The sequence below is a fragment of the Cavia porcellus genome, unplaced genomic scaffold (genome assembly GCF_034190915.1).
Source record: "Cavia porcellus strain 051 isolate PalLab524CR breed Dunkin Hartley unplaced genomic scaffold, mCavPor4.1 scaffold_6, whole genome shotgun sequence".
NCBI classification, from domain to species: Eukaryota; Metazoa; Chordata; class Mammalia; order Rodentia; family Caviidae; genus Cavia; species Cavia porcellus.
The window spans coordinates 86,231,601-86,254,188 of NW_026947489.1; the positions used below are offsets into that span (position 1 = coordinate 86,231,601).

General features: G+C 35.9%; 1 long non-coding RNA gene across 2 annotated transcripts in view; it reads right to left on the minus strand.

Annotated features, from left to right (window-relative positions):
* LOC134476530 (uncharacterized) overlaps positions 1-22,588 on the minus strand; it is a 38,637-nt gene that overhangs the window by 11,958 nt on the left and 4,091 nt on the right. Inside the window, exon 3 of one of the 2 annotated variants that reach the window (XR_010048266.1) lies at positions 17,703-17,758. This is a non-coding gene — a long non-coding RNA (uncharacterized LOC134476530). Of the gene's footprint in view, positions 1-17,076; positions 17,759-22,588 lie in introns of those variants that run through there. The other variant, XR_010048265.1, reaches the window with a different exon arrangement.

The following is a 22,588-nucleotide window of genomic DNA, read 5'->3' on the forward strand; positions in this document are numbered from 1 at the left end:
TTTTAATATTAAAACAAATTAAGAATCTCTTATCTAAAATACTTGAGGCCAGAAGTCCTTTGGATTTTGTCAGATTCCAGAATATTCACAACAACATAATGTGATATTTTTGGAATGAGCCCTAAATTTAAATACATAATTCATGTATGTGTTAATATACCTTATACACATAGACTGAAGCTTTTATACATTATTTTAGTGCATCTGCATTTTGATAGCTTCGTATCACAGAGGTCAGCTTTAGACTTTCCCCCAATTATTGTGTTATGTTACTACTCAAACAAGTTCAGATTTGCAGATTATGGATGTTCGTACTGTAATTGGAAGCCATGGACAAGTCTAGGCAAGCTACCAACAATGGAAGCTATAGAAAAGTCTAAGCAAGAGATGACAGTGGTTTGCATAAAAGTAAACAGAGTTGAAAAATATTTATAGTAGAGTTTGGAAGAACTATTTATGGGATGGATGTTAGGCATTCCTGGTGCTTGGTCCATAGACCAATTGGGATAGGTTAGTGAGATGGGTTGCTGAGAGGCCTAGGAAAATATCTGGAGATGGCAATATGAGATATAGAATTTATTACTGTTAACAGGATGAACCAAAAAGAATAAAGTAGATTGGACTTACCGACAGCAAGTAGTGAACTCACTCACAAGGTATGGTAGTGGTGAGCCAGACAGGAGACTGTCAGTGGATTTTGTAGTCATGAGTTACACAGAAACTGTCAAAAAATACAGTGTCCATTGACAGCTGACTGGACTACAGTCAGCTCCTGAAAACTTTGTCCTACACATGGTTATTGAAGAGAGAAGTATTTCACAGGTTAAATTACATGGCAGTCACATCATTAGCCTGTTGGATTTTGGTTTGGTCATTTGGTTTGCTTTGTTTTGGTTTTCATTGTAAGACCAGCATTCCAAGGCAGAGCTGATCTGGTGTATGCATGGGAAGACAGTTTATTTTGACAGATAATCCAAGTTTGCCCAATTCCTGGGGCTCTCCTATTGTCCCTCAGATATGGCACTGAAAGTAACAAATGAATGGTGATTCGTTTATGGGGAGATAAAATACTGGGTGGCAGAAGACCCAGATAAGAAAATCAAACATTTGGTGTTAAGCTTGTAGTATCTACCAGACTTGTCTACTGGTACTTCTAGAAAAAGGTCATGTCTGTGTCTCAGAATGATTAGCATCAATATGGTATTTAAAATCTGTGACTGGGCACAGATATCCCTGAGAGAATATGTTGACAGAGCCCTACAACCAAGTCCTGGACACAGTAAATTTTGAATACCAAAATATGAAAGAGGAGCCAACAAAGAATTTGTTAAGACCATCTAAAAAACAGAACCACCAGGATAAGAAAGAAGGGAGAGAAGGGAAGACACAAAGAGCCTATTTTTTTAACAAATTGACTGCGTGATTGTGGAGTCTGGTGAATCCAAATACTGCAGGAAAGACCAGAAGACTGGAGAATCAGGAAAGAATTCATGTTAAATTTGCAGCCCAATGTAAAGGAAGTCTGCTGACAAAATTCTTTATTCCTCAGAGAAGTCAGTTCTGTGTGCTAAACATTGGTTGGATGAAGATTACTCACATGATGGAAGGTGATTTGCTTTCCTCAGAAACCTATCAATTTAAATGTTGATCACAGCTAAATAATGCTTTCACAGCAACAGTGAGACTTGTTTGAGCAAAAAAAAAATATAAGAATACAAAGGCCTAGCCAACCTGACTCATGAAATTAACAAACTCAGAGGGTTACTAGTAAAGCCTAAGGAAGAAGGCATTTGCAGGAGAGAGTACCCAAGTGTATTGATGATTGCTAAGAATTTAAGTAGGATAAGGGAATTTGCCTGTTGGCTTTAATGTTCAGGGTTATTATCATCTTTAACAAAAATAATATCTGAGCGGTAGGATCTCAATTTGTGTTTGTTGAGAAGAAATCACATTATAGATTTTTTAAAAAGCAGTTTTGGAGAAATAGTGCAATCTAAAGTCACTTCTGAACATATCCCATTTTGTTTTTTCCTATTTCCAGGGCATTTTTTACAAAAGCTGAAGCCCTGGAGATTGCTTAGATAAACTCCAAATCTCTTTTCTGGATGGCAGAACAAGTAAAAATAAGCCACTGTAGTCCACTTATTTTTAAATTTCATCATCCAATGTATATTTTACCTGCAAACTGACATCATTTTTATAATGAATTAAACTTTAAGCAAAACAGTGAAATACATTTTGCTATATTAATCAAGTGGAACATTGTACAACTTTATGCTGGAGATAAAATAGCAGAGTCAATGAATAAAACTTAGATACCTTTGAAATCAAATCACAGTCTTCTCACAAAACCCAAACAAAAACTCTAATTTCACCTGTATGTATTACCGTCTAGATTTTGTATACATTTATGTATTAGAAAGAAAGTAATTGTCTAAGACCAAGACAATTGAATTTTGTTTTGGGAGCAGACAGTAACTTTTTATAGGACTATAATAAAAAAGTTTGCATTCAGACTTGCAAATATTACAAATTCTCCCTGGGATTCTGTTTTCTTACATGTCAAATGATGAGCTAGATTGACTAGATCCAACTATCCCTGCCATTATGACAGTTTCTACTTAAGCACATCTAGATAACTTAGAACTTAAAAAAGAGAAACTCAGCTATATTATTGTATAGGGTCAAACTTTGTTTATTGTTTGGGTATTGTAATGAAACCATTCAAGAATGAGTGATAGTTTGTCACCAGAAATATTAAGTATTAGAACGCAGGATAGTAAGAAAACAAATCATGAATTCCTAGAGAATGAAGTTGAATTTAATTTCTTCAATGTGATTGGGCATAAAAATCAATTTGTGTGAAATGGAGAATTCAAGTTACATCTTTAAAGATTCTGTGCAAATCTGTTTTAATTCCTGTTAGAATATTTTTTAGAAACTTACATTTAAAACATATTCCATGTTCCAGTTGGCTCTAATGCTAATGCACCTGCGGATAGCATTTAAGAAAGAATGAATGAAAAAATTTTTTAGAAGTTAAAAATACTCACATGTCTGTGATGGACTGAAAATAACGGATAACATTAATATTTGCTCGTTTGAGTAAATTGAAATGCTGACCAGTTATTTTCTTTTAATCTTAATCTGAGTAGGCAAAAATACTTTGGTTACCTAAGAAATGAATAGCGTTTGTTTGAGTGGGTTAACATTGCTACATCAAATGACCTGAGTCATGGTAATCAAGCAAGGTAAAGGATACAAAGTGCTTCACTTCTAAGTGCAAGAATAGTATGAGCAAGAATTGCCCTGTGACTTTGGAGATTTTCTTATGGTAAAAGTCAAAGTATGATTCATTTCATTGCCTTAAGTGGGATTCTGATCTAGCTTTTGTCACAAAATATTCTAATTGGAGCAAGTCATTTACCATCCCTAAGTTTTGTTTATTTATTGGCTTATTGTGATGTTCAGAATGACTTACAAATTTTATTTCTGTTTGAAAGTTATTTTGCATTGCTAACATGGAGATATTAATTAATGAAACTCCAATAAGTTCCAGAGTAAGACACAACTGTTTCTTTTGAAAGAGTAGCCAAGGTCTTGGTCTTAACAACAGGTCATACATGTTTACGTTTTTAAAAATTTCAAAGTATGTCACATATATGAAAATATACACAAAACGTTACCGTGTGTAATCTCAGACCTCTGTGAACCCAGGACACAAAACTCTCTATTCTCACAGAGGTAAGTATTGCCCAGATATGGTTACGGTCACTTCCTTGTTTCTCATCATAGCTTTTGACACCTGCATTTTCATACTTACACAATATTGTTTATTTTGGTGTCAAACTGTGCAAGCAGAATAATGTGTTACTCTCCTTCTTTTTGCACTTTCAATCAATTTTGTTCTGACTCTCATTTTTCCTGATAGGTGAGCTGCCTTCATGCAATGTCTTTGCTATATAATATACCATGATTTATGAACAGAAAGTTATTTATCTCCTCCACTGTTGGTGGACATCTTGAACAGTAATACTGTATTATTTTACATGTCGCTCATGCAAGAGTCTTATTAAAATGACTGCTTAAAGAGAAAAGAAATGCATAGTAACAAGGTATAAACATCTTCAAGGTTATTAGACAATTTCAGAGTGCAACCATTTATAAACCTCTGTGGATTATCATCTTGTTAATAGGTAGCTTTGACACATGTTTTCCACCTTATTACCAAAGTAGTGAGTTTATATGTGATTTATTTGGTAATCATGTACTTGATTATTAATGTAAACAATCTTTATTTTATATACTGTAGGTTTTTTAGATTTGTGAATTTCCCTGTCCTAGTTGATAGTGGATTGTTTATCATTTCTAAAATATTGCTTTAGCATTAGTTCTCCATGTAAACTAGATATTTATCAAATTGCTTGTCTTCTCTTTATGGAGTCTTAACTAAATAGTACTTAACTAAGGAATTCAAATTTATCATCTCTCCTTTTATGAGTACTGCTTTTCCTGTTTAATCAATATATCTTTTCCCACCCCAAAGTCATGAAAATATTTCCCAACTCCATAATGTTTTCTTTTTAATTTAGTAATTAATGCGTACCTATGAAGCACAAGTTCAGTTTCATTTCACATTTTTACATCAAACTGAAATCATAAAATACACAAGCATTACTTGTATAATTCAATGCATCTTTTGAGAGATGTTACATCCTTATGTAACCAGCACACCAAACAAGATGTTATAACCTTACAACCTTTTTATTACTTAGAATTTTTTTTCCAGTGTTTCTTTTCTTTTCCCAGGTGTAGTTAGCTCATAAAAAGTGTATATATTTAGAGTATACATGATGAACTTTGGATGTGTCTTCTTTGTGAAATGGTTAATACAGTTAAACTAATAAAGCTTTCTACTCTAGACATTCCCATTCCCACAGGCTTTATTTACTCCACAGACTATTTTTGTTTACCGTTTCCTTAGTCCTTGATTTCTTCCTGTAGATAAGAGTTTCCATGTGATGTGATTTCTTCTTAGCTTAATCACTTTCTATTAGTATTTCTTATATCACAATTCAGCAGCAGCAAATTTTCACAACTTTATTTTTCCTTAAATTGTCTATGTTTTACCCTCATTTTGAAGGACATTTTTATTGGACATAAAATTCTGAGTTGTCAATTGTTTTCATTTATAATGCTACTGACGATGTTGAATTTTAACTAGAAGTGAGCTCCTGGAAAACAGCAACTAAGGAAACTGCTTCCCCTCTAGCCTTGTAAAAACCCACCATCCCCCAGTAGGATCGAGGTAAGACTGCTGAATGCCTTCTCTCCATTTTTGCCTATGACAAGAGGACCAGACCCTCCACCATGTTGTTTTCTGCATTCAAATCTAGCAACTGTGGACTGAAACTACGAGTGAAAATAAATCTCTCCTTCAAATTGTGGGCATCAGAATGCCCCAAAGCCTGGAAAGCTACTAAGACAGCCACGTTGTCCGCTAACTCTTTGCTTCCTGCTCTACAACCATATCAGCAAATAGCTCTAGTAGAAAAGCTGTGTGAGCTCTTTTCCTTGCAGAATCCTATTCCCTCCCATCCTGGTAACTTTAGTAACTCTCCAGTGTATTATACAGGTGTTCTCATTTTACCTGTATATCTCTACTCAGTCTTAATTGAAGCATTGTTTTATCTCAGGATATTTCATCAGAGCTGGAAGCCTACTCCTCAGATAATTGTATTTTTAAACTCTAGAAATTCTACATAGTTCCTTTTCAAATATGCTTGGTAATTGTTTGTAGTTTGCTATTTACTGCGATTCTTCAAGCTGGTTTTTAATTTGCTTTCAATGTATAAAATAAGCCTATTTAGTAGCATCCCAGCATCTAAGTCCTCTGTAAATGTGTCTCAGAATTTTTTAATTAAATTCTTATAGACCATGCTTTGTTTCTTTGCATGCTTAATGGTAGTTTTTTGTTTACTTTGTTTTGTTTTTCTGTCTTTTAGTTTGATGGGCTCATTTTCTTGGAAAACTATGTGTCCATGTGAGAATTCTTTGAATACTTAATTTAAGGTGTATTCTTGCAGAAAGGGTATGCTTTGTTTTAGTCCTGTACCTGAAACACTACCGATCTGGACAGCTCTGTGCTGCATTCATGATTTGAAATCTTTTGCACCACCTAAGAAAAGTGATCTTGGCAGAAAATCTTCAGGAAAGCTGACTTGCATTTGTAATTTTCTAAGTACGATGTCTTTTGCATGGTAATGAGGTATCTTCCCCTTGTTTCACAGGGAGAAAAATCCTTCGTTGTATCATTTTTGTAAGCAAAGAGCCTTCTTTCAGACTTGAGTTTTGTCTTTACCTCCCTGTACATTTTAAACTTAGACTTGTGATGAATTTATTCCTCCAGTTTGGCATATATTTCAAGATAAAAGCAATCTATGGGCTCCTTCAATTCGTACTTTCATATATAATTTGGTGTGTTAAATTATTCACATACTTGTTGCAAGGTTTTATGTTTTCAAGAATCTTTCAAAATCGTAATTTGCTTAATACTTAAATTTTTTCACTTTATTCACTAGCTCTTGTGCTGTACAGCTCTCTCTCAAAGTCAAAATGACCATGAAAGGGACTTTGGACATGGAGGCAGTTGTAACAACTAACATCAAGAAAAAGGAATGCAGAACCACTTAGACAATAATGAGAGTGATTCAATAAATGTGCTCAAAGTGAAGGGAGGATTTGGAGGAGGATTAATGGCAATGTGTTTTTTCTCATAATTATATTTTATTTGGCTTGTTTACTGCATTTGTTAACCACACTTCATATACTCACTTTGAAATTTTTTGGAATGTATGGGACACATCCATCTGGTGAAACTGATTACACATGCACACACACACACACACACACACACACACACACACACGCACACCGCGCGACCTTAGGTCAGTTAGTGGATTGTGACAAATTGCCATTGTAATATTCATTCTTTTATCTAAGTTCATCGAGTTAGCTATCCATCCTATGGCCTCAATCATTTCTCTCAAAAATGCTTTTTACTGTAGCACATTCTGAGAAGATGAAAGAATTAGGACACTCTTGCTTTCATTAGGCATTACTTATCTAAATTGATTTACATTTCAAGTGTTAATCTGCTTTGCACAGGCAAATAAAATCAAGTTATCTCAACAAAAAATTTAAAATACAAGTAAGGCTATTGTATAGATCTACTTTGAAAAACCTCTTCCTTACCTCTCCAGCTTGCAAACTTTCAGATAAAAACTAAATCATTAAGCTTTCCTAGGAGTCTGTCTTGCTGGATATGCTGCTGATATTAGGATCTGCATTTCCATATAGTTTGAGCTAATCCCTCTTAATATGTTTCTCTATTCCTGTACACATACACAATAGCTCCAAGTGATTCTCCTTATGTACCTTACTAGTTCTGTTTCAGTGGTGAACTTAGACTAATACAGATTTTAGAACTTAGAATGATTCTAGAATAATAGACTTATAAGTATGAGATTTCTGAATTAGTTCTGGCATTTCATAATTTGTCTTCTAACCCAATTAAATTTAGAGATGTGACCATGACTTTATTCTCAGTCATAAAGAGAATACAGATGCTCCTTGACTTATACTCATCTATACCCTGACAAATACACTGTAAATTGGAAGTATCATCATTTGATATTTAATAAACCTAACCTACTGAATAAAATTGCTTGATCTAGCCTGCCTTAAATGTGCTTGGAACATTAAGATCACTTACATTAACAAAAATTCTGACACAGAGTCTGCTTTGCAACCAAAGTGTTCATATCTCATACAAATTATTTAATATTTGTATCAAAAAGATGCTGATGACACAGTCCATGGTAGAGGATCAATTATTTTCTCTCATCAGTCAGTAGCCAAAGGAAAGCTACTGCTTTCTGTCCCTGTTTAATATCATGAGTATCATACAGCATAATCACTAGCTTAGAAAAGATCAAAATTCAAAGTACACTCTATGAAACATGTATCACTGTTGTATACTATAGTAAAAATTTGTAAGTCAAAGCTTCATAAATTAAGGGCCAACTTTTTAGTTCATGATGAGATTTGGTAACAAAGATAAGCTACGAGATAAGGAAGTAGGTGTGGGTGATGGGTTTTATGTGTCCACTTGGCTTTGCAACAAAGGTGTTCATATCTCATACAAATTATTGGGTATCTGGAATTACCCAAAAATATTATCTCCGGTATTTCCATGAGTATATTTCCTGATGATATTAACATTTAAATTGTTTGAGTGAGTAAAGCAAAATGGGTTTCATCCAGTTAGCTGGAGATCTGATTAGAACAAAAAGGCTGATTCTCACCTAAGTAAGACAGAATTCATCCTCCCTGACTGCTTTGGAACTGGGATATTAATTCTCTTTTTTCTTCTGCCTTTGGCCTTGAATGGAGCATCAGCTCAAGTGCAGAGTTTGTGCTTACAACCTTCAAGCAGGAAGTACACAATGTGCCTGGATTTTCAGTCCTTTAGACTCAGACTGGAACTAAATCACTGGTTTTCCTGGAACTCTGGTTTGCTGATTCTCTATGTGTCTATTATGATTTGCCTATCTACTGGGTGAACCAATTCCTTATAGCAAAATCTGTATACACACACACACACACACACACACACACACACACACACACACACGTGTGAGCACACATCCTATCTGTTTCTCTGGGAAACCCAGACTAACAGTGTCTAAAAGATAAGAACCATAGAAATAAAAGATAGCTGAGATAGTGCCTGCTGGCCAGGAAGCAGTCATTTAATGGGTTTAGGAGAAAGTGTCTCTCATGATTGCTAACTTTCATTTCCATAAGTTGAACATGTTAATTGTATGTGTACATGAAGGATTATACAAGTATTAAAATGCAAGCAGAATCAACAATTTGACTGTTATTAGAAACATATTATATAGGTTTTGTGTACCTAAATGTTACAAAGAGAAAAAAAGGAAGGAAGATCACCCAACAACTATAAAAGAATATGGCTTTATAGATCAAATACCAATGAACTGAGCAAAATGAAATGGAAGACACTGAACTCAATAGAAATGCAAAGTACTTAGCTGAAGAAAGTGAGAAGGGAAAGGAAGTTTCTTGAGATCAACAATAACACAATAAAATATTCAAGCTCCATTTATTGGAATGTTAAATCCTGTTAGTCCAGATAAGGTTGATCATTAGAAAATGTTTTCTAAGAGGATTGAGGATCCCAAATTTTCTGATCTGTAATTGTGAAAGAAAGTGAGAGAAATTCACTGCTTAAATTTTAAATTTTGAGTTTCCCTATAAGCTATGTTGAGCTTTTAATGACTGGGTTATTAGTTCTCATCCGTATTATCTACATTTTCCAACTGAATGTGCTTCATTTTGATTGTGTGTTCTATCTTCTTTGTCCTGATGAGGAATTATTTTAAAGATATTTTGCTCAGTTCTGCAAAATACAATTAAGAAAATAGTATTTTCAAATATTAACAAACATTAAGTTTGTGTTTCATTCAATCCAGCATTTATTAGCATCTCCCAGCTGATGTCCTATGCATTGAAAGCAAATGCCACAGTAAAGAGAAACAGCTGTTTCTTCCAACAATATAAATTTATAAATCCCTTCTTATGAATAAAATGCAATCATCCCCTTTATTTCCAAAGGTAGAGAGATCAGCACTGAATGAGGATGATTAAAAACAAAGGTTGCTAACAATCTTCTCTAAACAGTGGGAATACGTATATGACCCATGGTTGCCCATTTCTCAATTCGTGTTTAGAGAAGAATAAAAGAGAGTTGGTTACAATATCGGGTAATATTCTTTCAAATGAGGATCTCCGATTTTGAAAAATTCTCCCTTGTCATGTCAGCATGGAAGAATAGGTTCAAATTGTCAAAGCTGTTCGCAATTGATATTGCAAGTAAGTTCTAACAATAGGGAAATCAGTTTGTGTCAAAGCAGCTTAGGCCATTAATGGGTACCATTTCTCCATCTGTCAAGCAAACAGCAAAAACTTCTTTTGAACAGCTGTGCAAATTAGCATGAGCCCACAGGTCAACTTAGCTGCTCCTAATAGCAATAGCACCTTACCAAGAGAGTAGAGTGCTTGTGAAAATATATTGTGTCTCTGTTTCCAGCCTTCTTTGAGCATTTGTGCCATTAAAAAAATTTTATAACTTGTGACGATATTCTCATTTTCATATTCATGAATTTTCTCCTCTCTTTGTTACCCGCTTTGACTTCGATCTTAAGCTCATTTTCTGAAATCCTAACTCATAATTGCCTAGACCACATTATGTGCCAGATTTTTAAAAGTTTCATTTGCCTATAGCAGAAACAAAGTCAAGTTGCTTAAAGCAAAAGCTAAACATATTTTATACTTTGAAATGTTTACTCAAGTGCCACATCCTCTATTCTTATTTACACAGAAAACTAAAGAGAAACCCTCTCCAAGAGAAGAATGAGAAAAAGAAAGAAAGAAAGCAAGGGAGCTTATGTCATTAGTATCAAGCTACCAATTAACTGTCTTTCCTTAGATCCCATTTTAGTTCTGGGATGTGGAACTCCTTGCTCATCTTGGGAAAATATATGAAGATCCCAAATCATGAAAATACATGAATCCAAAAAGAAAAAAGAGACTCTGAGTGCAAAGACCAAGGACAAGAAACAAAGAGTAGCTGGAGGAGCAAAGAGGGCGGATAGATAACGACTGGCTACAGAGGCTCCCTGAGACAGTCAAGTTAGAATTCAACATAATACAGAGGAGCCCCAAACAGAGGGAGATGAACTCTCTCTTTCCAAGAATAAATTAAGGTGACTTTCCGACCATCTGAGGTCCCACCTCGACTGGCTAAGGTCCCACTGTGACTTGCCAAGCGTTCAGAGGTCCCGCTGCCTTGTCTCACTGGAGACACAGTAACATTGAGTTTGGGAGTCAGCAAGCCCAACAGAGGGCTGAGTTGGCAGCGTGCCTACATTGACCTGTGGTGAGTGACAGGAGTGGGGCCATTCCATAAATAGGGTGACTCCGGCAGACAACCTTCTGGGATTGGGCAGGACTAGCAATTACAAGGGGCAGCAGTGACTTCAGTCAATTGGTCCCTTCCCAAACAGGATTGGTGGAGTGAGCGAGGCCTGGGTCACATGACCCAGCTGAGACCCAATATGTTATCTGAGGTCAAGTCCCTGCAGCGGTGGTGCGCACTAACCACACTGGCTCAGTGGGGCCTCGGAGGTTTGGCTGGTCCAGAGGGGAGGTGGTGCAAAGTAATACAGTATTGTAGGCCACAGAAGCTCGACTGATCTGGAGGGGAGGGGCCAGAATACGCTTTCCTGTCTGCAATTCAATAGCACATTGCAGTGGGAAGGGTCACCTACCCAGTACACTTTAGGAGAATTGTAACCATCAAAGAAAGAAACTGGGGCCTCCTGGAAGAAGCAAAAAAGATAGCAAGAGGAAGCAACAACAAAAAGTCCCCAGGCCCCAACCCTGAGAACATTGACCCAGGACAGGTAAATACAAAGGAGAATGAGAACAGCAAACAAACAATACCAGACACAGCACCAGTGGACATAAAGAGATATATTTGGGACTTCATAGATGAGTTCAAAAGTGAAATATTTAGCCAAATAAAGCAAGATATAAGAAGATTAATAAAAGGGATACTAAGCACCCCTCAAGCAGACACAGATGGAAGAAGGGAGGAACTCAAACAAAGGAGAGAATCATTTGGTGAAGAATATTAAAAAATATAGAATACATGAAGCAGATTCAAAGAGATTACCAGGAAATTAAAAACTCTATGGAAAGATGCCAAAACAGCTTGAGTGAAACTAAGGATAGATTATCCAAACTGGAGAACAATTTTGCAATGTGAGAGTATGAAAGGGAAAACTTTTTAAAAATAACAAGGAAACAAGTAGTAACAATACATAGGCTAGAAGATGACAAAAGGATCTATAACTTGAGAATAAAGAATGTGAATGAAGAAGCTGGGATACAAATATTGGAACTACAAAGGTTATTCACAGAAGTAATTAAGGAAAACTTCCCAAACATAGGAAAAGGAAATTATATTCTGATATATGAGGCATACAGAACTCTAGTCACCTAAAACCAAAACAGAGCTACAACCAAGTATATAATATTCAAGATCCCAGAAATTCAATATAAGAACAGAATATTAATAGCTCTTAGAGACAAGAAATAATCGCCTATAAAGGAAGGCCCATCACAATAACGGCAGACTTCTCAACACAAACCATCAAATCCAGAAGAGCCTGGAGTGAAATATTCCAAGTCCTGAAACAAAATAACCTCCATCTCAGATTGATATACCCTGATAAACTGTCTCTAGAAATTAATGGAGAAACAAGATGCCTCCAAGACAAAGAGGATCTTGGGAAATTGGCAACCACCAATCCAATTCTACAGATAATACTGCAGGACATTTGAGAGAGAGAGAAAAGTACTAGGATTCCAGGAACAGTGGCAGAAAGGCCTCAATGAATGGAGCAGAAAACAGAATGAAGAAGATAAGCAGACAACTGATGGCAAAAAAAGAGCACAACAGAAATGAGGCAGAGAAGATTTTATTCAAAACTGATATGGTTGTCTGAGAGTACAGGCAGCAACACTGAAGATGACAAGACTCTACAATACACATTCTGGTTTGATAACTGCCAATTTTTGAAGTTCTATACTATATACAAAACTGTGTTTTTATTAATACTATTATGTACTTGTATACTCAATTATACTATGTCTGATGATATAGCCAATTCTATTGGAGATAACAAGAGACAACACAGGAACCATGGTAGAACTCTTTGTACAATGGTCTTATATATTTATTTCATTTCATGTATTTATAAGAATATGTTTTGTTTTGCCTTGCTTTGTTTTGTTTCTCCCTCTAATATAGAAAGGATAGAAATGCGTGTTAAGATTCATGCATGTGTAGAATCTATAAACAGTTTATGAGAACTGATCTTATGACACATGATGAAATGAATAGATACTTTGAAGAAAAAGACACACTAAAATACTCAGTGCTGATCCTGGAGTGTCATAATGTGAAACTGAGCAATAGTATTATTCTTTGTTCAGAGTGATATTAGCCTGCTTGGGTTTATTCAATCTCAACATAATTGAAGAGATGAATAACTGCATGTATGTTTAAGTGTGTAGGGTTGATAACCATATTTCTAAGTTTTTGTTGGATAGTTGAACAGAACCGGTTGCAACCTCACTGTTTGAATCCCCACTTTATAAGCTCCACTTTACTATCTTCAATAACTATTTGTAAGGAGACAATCTGTAATCATCAACTAGTGATTTTGTATTGCTTATTTTTTTCTCTGAACGTATGTATTATTTCTACCTATTTTCTGTTTTGTTTAGTCTTTCTTTAAATAATTTTTTTTTAAAAAGTAAAAAAAAAAAGAAAAACAAAGAATAGGACAGAAGTGATGGAGAATTTTAAGAGAACACTAAAATTCATAGCTTTTGCATTTTCAATCAGCATATCAGTCAAATTTCCACTCCATTCTTAAGAAAGATGTTGATTGTTCTCCAGTGCTTATAGTAAACTTGGAAATATAACATGATTGGGCTTCAGGAGCAAAGAAAATTTCATTAGATATTGAAGAGGTTTATGATGAATATCTTTACTGACTATAGTGTTGCAATGACTGATAAATAATTCAATATGTTTGTATTAGAGGTAGAACATTTAAGTAAAATAGTTTACGCTAGCTGTAGAAAATTAAGAAGGAGTCTTTAAATAAATATATTGATAATACCTAATTGTTTAGCACTAGCTTAGGGCTCCCCCTACTTGACCACCCAAAGATGGAAAAATTGCACTGGATGGAATTAAAGAGGCAGGAAAGATTTTCTTCAAAACCATTTCTATAGGTCACTTGCACCTGTAACTGGCACAAGCACAGAGACTGGGAAATATGACTCTATCTTTCTTGCTGATTATCATTCTAAGTGATGGTTCCTAGATCTTTGAGAAAGGTATTTCTGAGTTGCAAACCTGGTAGGTGGAAGAAGGTTTACTGTCTCAAAGAAAGCAGGAAAATATTTACAACATACTCAATGTAAATGCCCTAGAAAAATGGGAACGTATAGTCAGAAAGAAGCCAGTCTAAATTTAGTGAAGCTTAGGGAAACCTCAAGATCATATTAACTATCTTTCATTGTTACTCATCTTTCCACTGGGTGTCTAATTGGCATCTAAACTTAGACATGATGAACTCCAGATTTGTTTTCCTTGAAACAATTTCTCCTTCAGTCTCTTATCCTCAGTAAATGATGAATCTTGGCAAAGACTTTGAATCATCCTGGTCTCCACTTAAGGGTATCCAGAATACAGTAATTTCTCACCCATTTCATTACTCCTCATAAAACATTTTAATAGGGCTTAAGTGGTCTCCCTGCTTTGGATACTCTCCTCATGATTCTAAACTTCTATTGTTGAATGTATGTCTAAATGAGTATTATTGTTCTTAGAAATACTCCAAACAGTTTCCAGATATTTTTGGGTTATCTCTCTCAATGTGAGATGTTATTCTGATTGTTGTTTTATAAATATTTTATATTATGCCTTCATCTGTAGAGCTATTTAGAAGCATATTTTAAAGTTTATATTTGATTTCATTCCTGATAATTGAATTCAAATTCTGATTTTACTAAAATGTGATCAACTGACACTTCTATGAAGTAGAAATTCTGAATTTTTCTTTTGTGACATAGAATCTGGTTGCATGTTGTTATTGCAGTGATTTTCATTTTTAGGCACTTGTCTTTTAAGGAGAGAGAGAGAGAGAGAGAGAGAGAGAGAGAGAGAGAGAGAGAGAGAGAGAGAGAGAGATACTAACAATTAAACCCAGGGCCTCCATAATGACCCATATCTCCAATACATTTTATTTTGCGTTCTTATCTTATCTTAATATAGAGTCATGGTATTGCTAAGGAAGGGCTTGAAATTACACCTCTGCCTCAGCCTCCTAGGAGTGCTGCCATGCGAAAATATTTTTTCAAATGCTCATTTTGTCTGGCTTCTAGGCTTTATCCTTTGCTACTTAACTTTAAATTTAAAAAATCAAATCCTCCAAAAACTATATAATAATGTTTCCTTTTTTGCCAAAGCATACTAGTTGTGTTTCCTCAAGCTGAAAATACATGTTTACACAACCAAATTTTGCCTACCGTTTTACTCTCCATGAGATACATCTCCTCTTCTGTTTGTTGAAATCTTGCTGATTCCTGGAGATGCATTTAAAAGTCATGTCTTGTAAACATTTTCTGGCTTGCTTCTGTCACATAATCACACTCACTTTTCCCTTTCCTGGTCCTCCTTTGCACCTCTCCTGTGACATCTCATAGCCTACCTTGCGCGAAGCTGGTTCAAGGCTTGCTTCTCTCCTTACGTCAGATGGCTATTTTCTTGAGCACAAAGTCGTCATTTTTTCTTCATGTTTTGTACACAATAGGCTTGTAATAAAAAAGTCGAGTTGTTTCAGAGTGGGAGAGAAAAGTTACTCTAATTTAAGATCATAGCACTGGGCTCAGTTTGCTGAAGGTGGTAGGGTGGCCAACCTGAAGTATCCCTCCTGATAAGCCTGACAAGATGAACTACAGAAAGCCCCGTTTGCTCATAAGGCCAGGGAGACTTCTAACTTAATAGCTCAGGATATATGATTACTCCCATTGTTTCTGTTCTACGTTACTAGGCTTGAAGAATAGACTTCTCAACTTCTGTTTCCTAGACTTCCAAATAAAACATTGTTTACCTGTAAAATATCACTAGAGAACTGACTGCTTTGGATGTCAGGTTGTTATAAAACACACTTTGTTTTGCCCATGGTCTCTCTGTTTCCTTTAGCAATTTATCAGGTGGAAAACATTATCTTGGTTTGATTTCTTAAGGCATTGTCACAAAATTTCTCTGATAAGCATTTTTAAGAATCTGTCAGAGCCTTCCGTGGCCGCCATCTCTCAGGAAAGATCTCCAAACTTTATGGTTTTTACTTAGCTTTTAGTAATTTGTAGGATAATATTGGTTGCCACTTGCAAGGATTCAAGTACAGTTATAAGTCCTATATGTCCTGAGTGGTTAATGAAAATCTCTCTGACCCTTAGTCATTACCAAAAAATCAGGAGGATCCGACACACAAAAATTTCATGACTGATTTTCCAACTATATGAGCTTTCTTCCTTGCTTTGAACCAGTTTTAAGGGTGTAATGCAAATTAGTTTTGCAGGGCCACCATTACAAAATTCCATACCAGGGAAGTCTAAACAATAGAATGTTATTTCCTTCCAGTTCTGGGGGCTGAATATGGATCCAGCTATCTGTCTGTTTGTTTTCTTCTGTATCCTCTACTTTTGGCTTGACAAGGGTGCCTTATCCCCTTTCTCCCTTTGTCCTTTCATGCCCTTTTCTCTATCCATCCTTATCCCTGATGGCTCCTCTTCTAAGGACATAAGACAAATTGGATGACAGTCCTATCCATATGAACCCATTTAATATTATCACCTCTTTAAAGACCTTACCTCCTTAAAGACGTTAAAGTCTTAATGTACTGGGAATTTAGACCTCAACATGGGAATTCTGAGGGATACAGTTTAGCCCATAAGGTCAAAGCAAGTAAAAACACTATATTTCTGTGATTGAAGAACACGGTATGTAGAAAGCATTTGGTGCAATTTCCTGCACATAATTAGTCTCAACTATTCATGCTCCTGAGAGTTACTTTTACTATTGACCTGGTGTTGATATTTATTATTATCAGCAGTTATTACTCTTATAAAAATAGTACAACAAGTTTGTATTTGCATTGCAAAGATCAAGCAAGATAAGAAATTTGGAGAGGCAATAGCACACATTTCGATGAAACCTATTCCCTATAAGTCTTCTGAGGAAAATTGTGAAGAAGTCTGATGCTTTAGATTTCTTTCTTTCTTTCTTTTTTGAAGAGAATTAATAAAAATGCCCATAGTGTCAAATGAAAACTTGCTATAGAAAGAGTATGTTTTATTGTCTGTGATAGTGATCTTTACTTTTTTGGACACAAAATTCTCATTCATAAACATGGTAAGAAAATAAAAGTAAGCTGTAAAAAGAGTTTACAGTGGACAAAAAAAAAAATATATCTCTCACCTCTGACCTTCAGTTTCTCAGTTCCAATTTGGAAACAATGCATTTGTTGTAGTCAGGGGTTGTACAGAGAACAATTAGAATTAGAGCATGGAGTTTATAATATTCTTTTTATAATGGTCACCGGGAGTTAACAAGAAAGTGCAGGAAATCTATCCACAACACCAAAGACAGAATATTTAGTCAAGGGCCTAAATCTCACAGCAATGTTGTATATGAGTCCAGATGAAAACCCAGAGCTCATCACAGTGCCTCCCACGAGCCCAACTCGATGTCCAGAGCCCACATGAAGAACTCACACCAGTCTCTTTTAGGGATCAGCGGCCCAAAGGTCAGCGGTGGAAGCCAGAAAGTCCATGCCAGCGGGGTGAAGGAGCTGTGCTGATGGGATTAGGGCTCTACACTGGAGCCAAGGAGTCACACTCACAACAAACAGCCATCCTCAGGAAACAGAGGCCCCGAGTTCCTCTGATGACAAGCAAAGTCGGGTACATACCAGGAAGCCAGCGTGACGAGTTCATCCTGGAGACCAAGTGGCACACGTCTTCCCCTCTGGAACCAGGAAGCAACACTCGATGTGAGAACCAGAGCTTCTCCAGGAGAACCAACGGCTCAAACAGCAACTTGTGGGAGAACCCCCAATGCCTCCATGCAACAATGCATTAACACCTCAACGCCTCAACACCTCTTTCTCCTTCTCCACCTATTTTATGCTGGCAACTTGCCTCAAGTGGAGCATGTTTGCTTAGTGCCATGTTGATGTAATCTAGCTGGCATTAAGTTGACCACCAGTTCTTAATCCATAACAGCATTTTATAAAATTTTTTATATTTTCTGCTCTCTCAACAAAAAGACACACCCCTCTCCAAGTTCACAGTTTAAATTTAAAAAGGAAATTTAACATATTTATACTCTTTTTTAACTTTTGAACTTTACATTCAACACTATCTCAGAAATTGCATCAAATACCATCATTAAATACTTAACTCTGGGCTTCTCCTTATTTTATGAGACTTGAAGCCAGAAAACTACATCCCATGCACATTCCTTCTCAGTTAATTTCTAGTTCCCGCCTTCCAAATGGAGACCCAGTGGGAAATTAGGACATGGAAGGAAGAGAAGGGCCCTTTTTCTTCAAATGACTATGGGAGTAGCAGTGGTGGGAGCAGGCTTTAGCAAGTGGCTGCAGAAACTATGGGCTCAAATTGTGTTGGTTATCCCAGAGCAGCTCCAAGGATGACAAGGACAGTAATTCCAGCAGGCTACACATGAGCGTTTCTTGGAAGACTGGTGACACTGTAACCAGGAAACTTCTGCTCAGTTGTGTTGAATATACCTTTAGTAGTTCAGTGACAGTGAAGGTCCAAGGTCGTCTTCTCAAAGGCAGGCATGGCCTTTGATCACTGAGTGATGCTCTCTCCTCTCTCTTTTACCTGTGTTTTTCCGACACCTACTAGCTTCTCATATGTGGTAAACTCTTCTGCTTTTTGCTACTCCCAACATCACCTAAAGCTCTGGCTGAACTATCTAGAGAGGTTTATGTTTACGTTGATAGCAACAAAGATAAGCATTATTGTAAATGTATATCTGTATTTATGTTCCTTCACCCATCATTTCTGCATGGTATCCCGCTGTGTGAGCCCACTCTCATTATGTCAGGATCACCTTAATACATCTAGTCTCTTACTGATAGATATGTTTTCTCGTGTCAACTGAATCTGTGGCTTCAGAAGCTTTGTGAATGTTACTTATTTATTGTACCAGGAATCAAACTAAGGACATTGCACTGCCAGATAGGTACTTATACCACTGAGCTATATCCCCAGATTTGTGGATTTTAATGTAGCTACATATTCTTAAATTACTTTCCAAAGAAGATGAACTAATTTGTATTTTCTCCAACAATGGAACAGGATAAGCACCCGAACCATAGTTGAGAGAAAGTTTTATCAAACTTTTTTATTTCTGATGATTTGATAGATTAAAATGGTTTTGTACTAATATTTAAATATATACTACTTTCATTACAGTAAACTTGAATTCTTTTTGAATATTTAAAGATTGTTTATATTTCCCTTTCAATATGCTCCTACTTACAGCATTTTAAATTCTATTATTTCTTGTGCACTTATATCTCTCTATACATTGCAGATATTAGTTCTTAGTTATACATTTTGAATAATTTCCTCCAGTTTGACATTTTCATTTATTTTTTCTTTGCAGAAATTTTTAATATTTATGTAGTCAATTTTTCTTTGTAAAATGAATCTTTTACTTTATATAGTTTGTATTAATATACAGAAACCTTTTCAACTATGAGATTCCAAAGTACATATTTTCATGTTTTTACTAGCCTTTATGATCATTTTTGTACTCAAGTCTTTTTTTTTTAAACCTGGGATTTATGTAGCTTTAGGAAGATTCTGTGGCCAGACTTTGTCATCTCCACAAGTGGTTAGCAATTCACTCCACTTACTTACTGATAGATATGTTTGCTTATCAATTCTTCACACGACAAATTTGATAACTTTCCTGAAAGCATGCATGTGTACATATTTGCACCACTATGTATACATGTAAATATGTGTAATTTGTATTATTATTCATATGATATTTATCTACCATCTAGTGGAATTATTCCCTCTTCTATGCTCCTCTCTCCTCTACTAGCATTTCATTTTATTCACATTTTTATATAAAATTTAAAATCACTTGGACTTAACACTTTGCTTTTCAAAAAAGCTAGCATGACCTTCTATTTAAATGGGTTTCGAAATAGAACAGCTTTTTATGTGTTTCAAAATACAGAGATTCATTATCTAGAAAGAAGTAGAATGTCAATTGCCTTGGGCCCATAATCCTATTATTTAGTGTTAAAAACACACTAATGGACAACTGAAGGCACATTATATTAAGAATAGGAAAAATCTAGCTTTGAAGATATTCACATGACCAGCTTGATCCTTTCAGAGATCTTGTTTATGGCACAAAACGCATTATGATGTATGTTTATGGGTCATTTTCCTTTGGAAGGAAAATTTTTAATTGTAAAGAAGATGAACCTAAAGGAATCAAACAAACTTTAGAAACCTGGAGCTGGGAGGGATTGCATGATCTAATTCTACTGCCTCATTTCACAAAAGGAAGTGGGCAGGCCAAGAGAAAATAAAATACTTGTTCATGGTCACCCACAGAACTTACAGCAAATGGAACCTCAGTTTCTTCAAGTACTCAATGTATTGCTTTGTCTATGGATTCCATTGCCTCTCACTAGGCTTCCCCAGTTACATGTTTGAACCTCATGGCCAAGAAGACAATACTGGTAGGGGAACCAGCTTTAATGCATACTGAGGTTGTGGTCCTCAGCTTGATAGAACTAGAAGTTCACTTATTTGTCATGGTAGTAGAAAGCCTTTCATTAAAACTCTACCCTTTAAGTTATTTTGTACTCAAGAACTCATTTTAAGATACAAATTCTCCCAGAAAGGTAGCGTGTGGGTCTTTCCTGAAGTCAGAAGGAGGGGCGGATGATCTTTGAACATTATGAGCGTGGATTCCTTTCCTCTGCATATCTGATTCTGGCTGTAGAGAAAAAAGAGGCAGGACCAGTAGATAGTCTTAAAGTCCTAAAAACAAAGATCCATCATGCTCGGTATGCCTTGTATCTTTCTAAGAATGAGGACAGGGATTAAATATACAGTTTGTAAGTAACTAGATTTCAATATCAGAATTATGGATTAAGATAGGGAGTTAGAGAGGGAGATAAAGTAGAAGCTTTGAGATGTTTTAAATTTGGATTTACCAGGCATACAATGGCTCATTATAGGCATCCCTGGACTCCTTGTTAGAGCATAGAGTTAGACTGCTAACTCTTTGCCTTTGTATAACTGTGAAGCTTCTTTAGATGCTTCTATGCACGTACTATTCAGAGTTACAGACACTGAATATTTCATAAGATATCCACATATATTAATAGCATTTGGGGTGCTTACATAATATATCTTAGCAAAAATATTACTTTTATTGTTTGCAGAGCTTCATAGAGATAGAAATAGAGGTAGAGATAGAGATACGAGCAAAGCAGAAGAAAGTGAAGGGCATCTAATAGGAGCTGGGGAGCACCGAGTCTTGTGTACTTATTTTTGTATACCTCTCCAGCAAAGGCCCTTGAAGCATAAAACACCAGGATATCTAAGACACAAAGGAATAGTATGAGTAACTAAGGATAGGTAAGTGACTATTAGAACCTACACCTGGTTCTTGATCCCCAATTAAGCACAAAACTGAAAATTCCAAAGATTTAATTTTAGAATTGCCTGGTTCTGTTTAAATGCAAACTCCCAGGCTTCTCCTAAGAACAGTGAGTACCTTTACTGTGGGCTAGAAATATGCATATTTATTTACATATTTTGGTGTTAGTGAGCAAACTTAATGCCTTGCACTTATTAGGTGAGGGTCCCACCATTGAGCTAAAAGTTCTGTCACCAAATCTGTGCTTTAAGTAATTATTTAAGTTATTGATAACTCATATGACGCTCAAAATAAGAGTGAAGTGTTTCTAATACTTTCTCCCCGGCAAGAAATGCTATAGAACCACAAACGATATCATCTAAAAGAAGGTACTTTAAGAGCCTATTTCTGGTCCAACAACTGTCATTCTTAAGATCCTACCAGGACATTCCCATTGTAAAGCAGCTGCATTTTTTTCAAAAGCCTCCCTTATACTGAAGCAAAATATCTTCCTGTCTCTTCATTTTAATTCTACTTTCAGAGCTGGGTATAAAAAGTTCAGTTTCTCTTTCATATATTAGAGAATAATCTTTAGAACACTTGAAATTTTCACCTTCTGCATATAACGTTCTCATTGTAAAGCATTCAGGATTTCCCCCATGGTTCCAAACGCGCAAGTCATGACAAGTAGCTTAGCATCTTTTTCTTCTGACCATTCCAGACCTATATGTCCATCTGAGCTCAAGGTCATTATTTAACTTTTGTACCTATTTGAATTGAGTTCTCTATGAACTACTCTTGTCCAAAGCTTCCTTACAATTTATGCAGGGAAATGCAATTAGCAAATGATTCTATCAACTACCACTTCACCCATTTTCCTAGAGATTTATTCCTCCGATTTTGACCGGATACTCTTGATCTGTCTAGCTATGATGTGCCCAGCACTAGGTTAGGGGTTGTTGATGTGGCATCAGAGATGATGATAAGCAGAGTTGGGATGGCTCATTTGCTCATTTTATTGTGAGATGATCTTTTTAAACTCCTACCTCCTTTTTTTTAAATTAGAAGGAAAGGTAGCAAGAACAGAGAACACATTTATTCTAAGAAGTGCTTCTTTTATCTGCTTTCTACCCAGAAAACTAGCTTCTCTAG